This window comes from Panthera onca, chromosome A1 (genome assembly GCF_046562875.1).
Source record: "Panthera onca isolate mPanOnc1 chromosome A1, mPanOnc1 haplotype 2, whole genome shotgun sequence".
Taxonomy (NCBI): domain Eukaryota; kingdom Metazoa; phylum Chordata; class Mammalia; order Carnivora; family Felidae; genus Panthera; species Panthera onca.
In genome coordinates this window covers 201,512,893-201,522,475 of record NC_138339.1, presented here as the reverse complement: position 1 = coordinate 201,522,475, position 9,583 = coordinate 201,512,893, and positions in this window count along the sequence as shown.

Genomic DNA, 9,583 nt, shown 5'->3' with positions numbered 1-9,583 from the left:
ACCTTCCAATTAATTTAGATAGTAAAAAACAATCTGAATCAGGATAAATGAAAGCCTTAAAAATTTATGGGATTATTGCTGAGTGAATGTGCCATAAATATGTCAAGATTTCACACAATAAGCATGCTAAAAGAGTCTACTGAGATCGAATGTAGAGATGAACAAAGAAACACCTCATGTAGGGTAAGAGATTCTGAGATTTAAACACCTTTTTGATTTACACCTCTTGGCTAGTCATAAATAGATACTTCACCTGTCTACCCATGGGAGGTCTTTTTTAAACACATTGATCTGAACTTTAACTAAACTTTTTTTTTTTTCAATTAGAGTGCAGTAGTCTTTTGAATATCCATGCAAATGTGGGAGAGCTTCAGTAGATAAGAGGAAACAAGAGTTCATTCAAACCACAAATCATATTTTGCTCCAAACAGGGTAGTGAAAAATTATTTACCACTCCAGGGAAAATACCTAAGTACAGTCAATTTGTCTTGCACTATATCTGCTATAGTCATTTTTATTTGGCAATCAACTGTATATATTGCCTAAATACCTAAAACTTGAAAGTCCTAACAAAAGAAAAAAGAAAGTACTTTTATAGGCAAGGCATATACATGGTTTATTTCTTTTCAAGAGAGAATTATTAAGTAATTTTCTACTGTGTGCAAAATGTGTCATGTCATTTTAGCAACAGGATAAAACAACTCAATCAGTAACAATATTTATAGTTTGAGACACTAAAATAGCTCTCTTTTACATACAAATGCTTAATTGTATTTCATTTAGTTTATAAACAGTGTGATTTAAGATATGGGTCTTTAGATTCATATTATGAATATCTTGTATGTAATATGCAATACTTTCCACCAGATTGGTGATAATAATGTATGTAGGTAGAAAGATGGATAGAGAGACAGGCATATGGTAGGATTTCTGGTTACACTAAAAATGGTAATAGGCATGGGGATATATCAGGACAGGCCTAAACTTGTGGGTGTTTGGACCTCAGTGTTCCATATAAATAAACAGTGTTTTATGGAAGAGATGAAGCCTGCATCGAAGAAATCAGTAAACGGGCACTTGGAGACAGGAGTCAACATGATCACTCTTTTATACAGAATCGTTCTGAGTGCTTTTAAGAAAGAGGTTATAGGAACAAAACCTAAAGATTATGTTTAACCAGGGAATGAATGAATGAATGAATGAACGAACTTATTTGTTTATGACATGAGAATAAGCAGTTGGGAAATTGAGAAGTATGAAGGGCATAGGGACATTTCTAAAATTTTTGCACAGAGTGGAAGGAACAGGGTCTGCCACTTGGGCTCCTCCAAGCTCAGGAATTCAATCTCCCTTAACGAGGATAGCAGCAGCAGTGAAAGTGGCAAGGCCAGGTTTGAAACATTTTTGTCAGTAGCAGACATCATACAGGGGGCCAAATGGAAGACAGATAAGAAAAATGAAAATAGTATTTGTTATTATGCATGAAATTCCCCAAAGAACTTTTAAAAATGATTGGGGAGAGAGCCCCTTTGAATGGGAATTGAGTTCCTATGTTAAGTAGGTAGAAGTCATGATGCAGTTAAATCGGAGCTCTTATTGATAATTTGATTTCAAATATAAACTTAGCTTTGTGAGGTCTGCACAGACATACAGATGTATATGTATAGCATGAAATGAGTGAATTATACATCTAAATGTACATAATACACACACACCCATACAGTCTGTGACTATGTGTGAAATATGCATCTAGATGTATGATTCCATTCATGCAGTGATGGCAATGAGGAATACTAAAAACTATGAAGGAACACAAATTTATCTGCTATCTAATTCAAGGGTATATTTCTTTGTAGTGAATTTATTAGTATCCTAAGGCTGCTATAATGAAGTACCACAGACTGAGTGGCTTGAATAACAGAAAATTCCTTTCTCATGGTTCTGGAAGCTAGAAATCTGAGATCAAGTTTTGGCAGGGTTGTTACTAATGGAAGGATCTATTTCAGGACTCTCTCCTTTGCTTATCTTTTCTTTGGCCATCTTTTCTTTGTGTCTTCATGTCATATTTCTCTGTATGTGTCAAAGTTCAGATTTCTTCTTCTGATAAGGACAGATAAGGACCAGCCGTATGGAATTAGGTCCCTCCCTAATCACTTCATTTTTAACTTAACTACCTCTGTAATGATCTTATCTCCAAAATACAGCCATATTCTGAGGTACTGAGGGTTAGGACTTCAATATATGAATGGAGGAGGGGATACAATTCAGTCCATAGCGGCAAAGTACTATTTCTTTCCTCTAAATGAAGACAATGGGCCCATTTAATAAAAAATAAATAAATAAATAAATAAATAAATAAATATCTGATGTATTTTGTCAATGTTGATCCTGTTGATCCTTTATTTAGAAATGTATTGACTTGATTTATTTGGTGGAGTTGGGATGGGAGAAAGTTAAGGGAAATCACTTTTCAGAATGCTTTTTATACTGCTTTTCTTAAATAAAGGATCTGTTTTCTTCCTGTTTGTTGAATCTATAATCTATACCTTCATTCAGTCTTCTATAATGTGTGACCAAATGTGAACTATGAATGTTCTCTTAAGAACATCATCCATATTTTTACATAATATTTTTCTATCTATGTTTAGAGAAGAAACGCCTTTCACAAACAGAAGTTCAGAAACATGCCTTTCCAAACAGCAGACTGGTTGCTTTTGCTAGTCTTGCTCAGAGTTCGATGTAGTTCACAGTAACAGTGCTGGCTTTTTATAAGCCGTTTAAATATGAAACAAGGCAACTGTCAATGGCTCAAAGAGCATGTGGTGCGTTGTTTACTACAAATGAGTTGCCCAGAAAAAGCCTATCGATGCACTCAGGTTGCCAAGTATGGTGGCTGGTTCATGACGTCACCACCGGACACACTATATCTGGGAAACTGGTTTCCCAGAATACTGATGAGAGCAGTATTGAAGAAAGTTTGGGAGTAGTTTTCATGCAGTGGAAAATAAGTTTGCTTTGATATTTTAAGGATAAAACACTTGAAAAGACGGCAACTATATAAAAGTGTATTTTACATAAGCTTTCATTATTTTCAAACTAGTTTTCTTGTCTGCTAATTAAAAAGAGCTAAGTCTTAAAAAGCCATATATATAGTTTATATTGGGCTTAAAGAAAAATGCTGAATGTCTTAATTAAATTCGGTTCTACCATTTACTCCTTTTGTGAACTTGATGGCTTACTTTTCCCCTGTGTCCAAGATTTATTTTTATTTTCTGAACATAACGGGGGTTAAACTATTTGAAGTTCTCTTACAGTGTAATAAAATATTCGGTTTTTTTCGTGTTTATTTATTTTTGAGACAGAGAGAAAGAGACAAAGAGAGAGAGAGAGAGTGGGGGAGGGGCAGAGAGAGAGGGAGACACAGAATCCAAAACAGGCTCCAGGCTCTCATCTGCCAGCACAGAACCCGACCCGGGGCTTGAACCCATGAACCGTAAGATCATGACCTGAGCCGGAGTCAGAGGCTTAACGACTGAGCCACCCAGGCACCCCTAAAATACTCTTATTCAATATTTCTAATATCTTTATTAGGAATGATACAGTAAACAGAGACAACTCACAATATAAATAAACTAATTAAGGCTCATAAATTACTTTATTGACCCAGTGATCCAAGAGTTAACTCCTTTTTCCTGTGCAGGGTGGATACAGAAGGCTATTAACACTGAGAGTTTGAAAATTTGTGGTAAATAAAACACTTCTCAATTTGTGAACTATATATAGCCCAGCATCAATATTCAAAAGACTGCAGAAAAACAAAAACAAAAACAAACCAAAAAAAAAAAAAAAAAAGAAAAACAAAAAAACGACTTCATTATTACTCTCACTTTCTAGAAAAGGAAATCATTATTATGTTCTCCTGCAATAGCTCAGCAAGAAAACATTGCTCTATTTCATCCAATCCTAGAATCTGGGCATTCTGAGTTTGGTTTTGTTTTTTGTTTTGTTTTTTTTTTCTTCTATTGAGATAAGAGAACAGTGAGCATTTGAATATACTCTTGACCTTAAACTTTTGGGTATCCCATTCTCTACAACAACCAAGTATGATCTGAGAAAGCTGATGATGTTTGAGACTACTCATATCATAAGGTTGATGTGTTCTAGGATGATTATTATTTTCTCCCCTAACATATACTATTCTTATAATTATTAGAGATAATGTACTGAGTCAACAGATGGTCTGGTGTGATGTAACTATTATTGAGATGATAAAAGCAAAGGGTAAACGTTTTAAATGTTTAACTTCATAAAAGCAAAATAAACCATTAAATTTTTAATCTCATGACACATCTCTATCTCTGTCACACTCACATCTCTTTTATCTCTGTCTGTCTCTATCATACCATTATTTTTATCCAGAATTAGAGTCATAAGTCATCTTTCCAAACTTACATTTCTAAGCAGAATGTTTAGTTGTTGAGAACAGATTCATCTCACTGACTCTGTAACCTTGGCAAACTTTACAGTGTCAAAATAGGGAGAACACTAAATTCTTCCCTAGTATTATAATTGTTAATAATTGAAAGAATTAACATGTCTGAAATGTATAAAAGAGATCTTAGCACACTTTTTATTCACAATAATTAGTGATGGCAAAAATAATGATTATGATGATGATTCATTTTTTTTTGAAATTAATCAGATGCCTTATATGTACGTAATATTTTTCAGTATTAAGGGTTTTTTTAAATTATTATAGTTTTTTCTTCTCTCGTGAATGACAATGCTGCAGCAAAAAGAATAAGTCTCCTGTATAAAGTCATGAATATGTTCCTGATACAGAAGAGCCACAAAAAGACCCTTTTGTCTTGATCACCAACACATCCCTTTCCTCAAGTGTTAAGGAGGTAGAAACATCATTTCCTGGGGAGGAGAGCGGGGGAGGTAGAACTGTCACTTACTTTTGTAACAAATTAGTAATATGAGCTGTCCTACTTGCAATTATCGCTTTGGTGTCTGAAATTATTTTAAAAATTGAAGACTTTTTCTGAAATTGCATTTGGTTGTAAATAGGCTCCATCTCCTGGTGACTCACTCCAGAACATTCATTTCAATGATCCTGACATAAACTTAATGCCTCAGAATTCATCTCTGCTGTTTTCTTGCAAAACTCTGTTTACTGAAACAACTATTAGCCTACCAGGGCAGAGAGTGTCTTTAAAAGAATAGTTAAATAAGAAGAAGTCAAATAGATTATACTTCAAAACCTTGTTAGTATAGCCTTACTAGTATATGTTTTAAAGCATAAATTAATGAAACATAAATACTGCTTTTTAAAAAAATATTGCTTTTTTGAAGCATAAATATTGTAGTGACAGATGGTAGTTATTTTGTGATATTTCTCATCATCCTTTAATATGTCATCGTGTATCTTACAACTGCTGGCATTCTCTCTCCCTCTCTCTAATAGAGGAAGTTGTTCAAACCTTGAAGACAATGAATACTTATCAAATAAGGACTTACAAAAGTTAAATGTCTTACTACATGTAAAATGTTTTAAAAAGTGCTCAGTGAATAGGAGGGACTTAGCAAATAGTAAAAACTCCATAAATGTTAGTTGTTAAAGAATTATTATTGTTATTACGTTATTAATGAAATCCAATGTCTATTGTTCCTGAACATATACTTAACTTTATGTTTCAGCTTCAGCCGAACAACAAAAGATGACATTTTCATTACAGGATGTTTTACTATTTTCTACATACCTTCCATGACGATCTCTTAGAAATAAAAAGTGTGGGAAGTGATACTATTTGAGCTTTTTAGTTGTCGAAGTGAAGTCACTGGATGTTTCTACTTCGATTGATATAACAAAGATATAACTTCACAAAAGAGTACACCCTCACTAGTACAAAGAGTCTGTTAGATAAAGGAGCATAAAACATTTTAAGGGAGGAGATTTGAGCAAAGTGGTTCAGTGTTTTTTTTTTTTTTTATTCTTCTGAGTTCCTGCAGTTGAATGCTGCAGTAATTTAAGGTGAGGCCAACCAGAGGAGTTTTCCAGTAGAGAAATATCATCTTGTTTGTGTCCAGCTCATCACTCATCCACTTTACTACTTGCCAGCAACACAAGCATACGACCTTCTGACTGCTCTGTTATAAATTGCTATCATGTACCATTGTGCATCTGGCAATTGCTGGCATGCTGGCTGTAGTTTTAAAGAGGTAGTTTTCCTCTTGAATACTCAATACTCCAAATGGCCTTCTTGTTTCCATTTTTGACTTTTTCTGTCCATTCTTCATATAACTGCCAACATCTTTTCAAACACAAATCAGATTATGTCACTTCACTTAAAACACTCCAGTGGCTTTCACTCGTATAGGGAAGAAATTCAAAACTCGTTACCATGGCTTACAAGGACCTTGTGTCCTAGCTGCTGATCTGTCTGACCTCATCTCATAGGCTGTCGGCATTCATCATGTCCCAGCTGTACCAGCCATTTCTCTCTTTCTCCATGGCTCACCTGCCTCAGAGGCCTTGAGCTACCTTCTGCTTCTCCCTGCAACACTCTTTCAGATGATTTTCACATGTTGGCCTTTTATCATCATTAAATGGTCTGTTCAAATGCAACTTTCATAAACGTGTCTTCTCTAGACTAGAAAATCTGAAGTACTTGTCCACCCCTATAATTTCTATCACAGTTACCAATTATTCCTATAAAATAGCATCACCTGGGTAATTTAAAATAAATCAACAACAAAAGCCTATGCTTGGGCCCACTCCCCAGACCAGTTAAATTAAAAAAAAAAATGTGAGGATGAAGTCAGGGCCTCATTATTTTTAAAAATGTCACCAAGTGATTGTAATACACAACTAGGATGGGCAACCACCACTCTAGTATGTCATTTGTTTCATTTTTTCTTTCAAGAATTACCTCATTTACAGATTGATTCATTTGTATATACTCACTTTTTCCCCATTAAAGTGTAAGATCCGCGAGTGCAGGCACGTATTACTGATTTCCACCTAAGTTTGAAAATCAATATTGAGCAGACTATGACTATTTGAAAAAAAAATATATGATCTAAATTTCCAGCTCAACAACTAGGTTAGATTTTAGCAAAGCTTAAAAATCATTAAATAATATTTATTAATGGTAGATGTATAGAGATCTTAATAGAAAGTTGAAGAAGGGCTTTTGAAAGCAATGATCAATAGTTCCACCTAGAAATTTATGAAAGTAAAGTTGCCAATCATTAAACACCTAATAGGGTTATGTCTAAGTTTGAATACTCCAAAACAAACCCTAAAATGAAGATTTGGGTGTAAGTTTTAGGAAGGTAGTAAAGTAAGACAATGAAAGGTGCTGTGTCAAGCACAGCTTCCCAGAGAGTAACTTGGGTTCAACTCCACAGGAAAATTCTAGACAGCTTAGGTGACATCATTGAGTTGTCCCAATAAGGGATATGTTTATTGTAGTTTTATATTCTGGGAACCATTAGCAGCAGTTTAAAATTTGTGCATGGAGAAATATAAATAGTTTGTTGGTGTTGTGGTTGTTGTTGTTGTTGTTGTTTTTCCGCACCAGAAAAAAGGGGATTCTAGCTGCTAAAGTCAGGCCTCCAGAAAGATACAGGTGCTGCTCTGGTGTAGGAAATCACACTAACAGCCAGCGTGTAGGAGAATAATAAAGGGATCCTGGGAGATATTAGAAGAACTCCGTTGTGTAGACAAAGCCAAGATTCACGAGTCCAAATTTTCTCAAAAGACAAAATGCATTCATGATAAATATTTAGCATTTTATTGTGTTAAATCGTATTCTACTTGAGTATAAAAATGGAGAGGGCCGCCTGGGTGGATCAGTCCGTTGCACATCTGACTCTTGATTTTGGCTCAGGTCACGATCTTGCAGTTAGTTAGTTCAAGCCCTGGCCTCTGTGCTGACAGCATGGAATCTACTTGGGATTCTCTCTCTGCCCCTCCCCCACTTTGCTCTCTCTCTCAAAATAAATAAATAAATAAATAAACTTAAAAAAAAAGAATGGAGAAAAAGAGAAAATACACACTTGAGCAATTTCGCTACTTTAATGAAATATTTTACATTATGTTTTAAATTAGCATATTTCCCTGTGTTGCTGTGTATAGGCTTAGATAAGAGCCTATTTAAATATGTACATTTAAGTAATTATGTAAGCTTTTAAATAATCATGCCCTATCAATCTTCATCAGGGATCATTGAACATTCTCTGACAAAGGTGCCAAATAGGTGATGGATGAGTAAAGTACAAAAATTCTAATTGTGCAGGATGTAAAGAGCCAAATAATTTGAGGTTTGCTTTTTTCCTAGATTCCAGAGCTAACTAAAAACACTTTTCCCTGACCAACACACCAAATAGAATTTAGATGCAGATTGTTTTGTTGACAGCATAAATGTCTCATTCAGTGTGACATTGATGTAAGAAAAAATGAGTCAAACTGACACTTACGAGGCTTTAAAATATCTGCCTTAAGGTTGAGTCCTATTTTCAAAAATGTTCCTTGTGCATTGTAGAATTATGGAACATCTTGGAATCGCATCAGTCGCATTCTACTTGGGATCCACCATCACAAGTATTGAAAGATCTTAGCTATGTTTTCAGCAAATTATATTTTACTTTCCTTTGGTCCTTGAAGGATACCACTGATATAAAATCATTGTTTTTTACCACCATTTGCAATTGTGACTTTAACTAGAGCACTAAATCTTCAAATTTTATTATTATGATTTCTAAAAAGGAATTGGACTGCAAGAACTAGAAGTTCAAGACATGCTATTTTGAAAATCAGTTCCATATTATGTACTTTAAGAAAAATAAAGAAAGCTAAATTTATCTTAAACTCAAAATTATCAATTAAAATTTATTAACGAATCTAAAAAAATCTAACAATCCACCAACTGACAATGAAGAGATAGACGTTTATTAGTATAGCAGATGCGCAGTATGTACCATAGACATCGTCATCTTTCTCATTTAGTGTGTGTGTGTGTGTATGTATGTGTAGATGTGTATACATGAGCATGTGTGTGCACCTATTCACATACATATGAGGGGATCAGCATTTTATTAATTTCTATACTATATATAAATATTGAACTAATGCACTGCTTTCAGTGGGATTGAAGATGGTTTTGGAAAGCACTTATTTTCAAGATACTGCAAATAAACATATTTTGTATAGATGATATATAGGTGCCATTTTTCGACAATGATAATATTCAGGAGAAGTTTGTTGAGTAAATCCTTATTAATTTTTTTCAACCTGAAAATTTTAAAGTATTTATGTATATATCTATGTATTTATCTTGCTATAAATATGTATTTAACACTTCTGAAAACACATAACAATGAGTATATAACATGTTCAAATTAACTTTAAATTTGAATTAAATATGTATATATTAATAATAGATATTCTTAGTGTTACAGACATATAAACTAATGCAATTGATATGATCAAGATAGTGTCTGTGAACTTTAGATGAATTAATGCACCTAAAGAGCTTAGAACAATATCGTGATAACCATTAAGGTATTTTTCTAT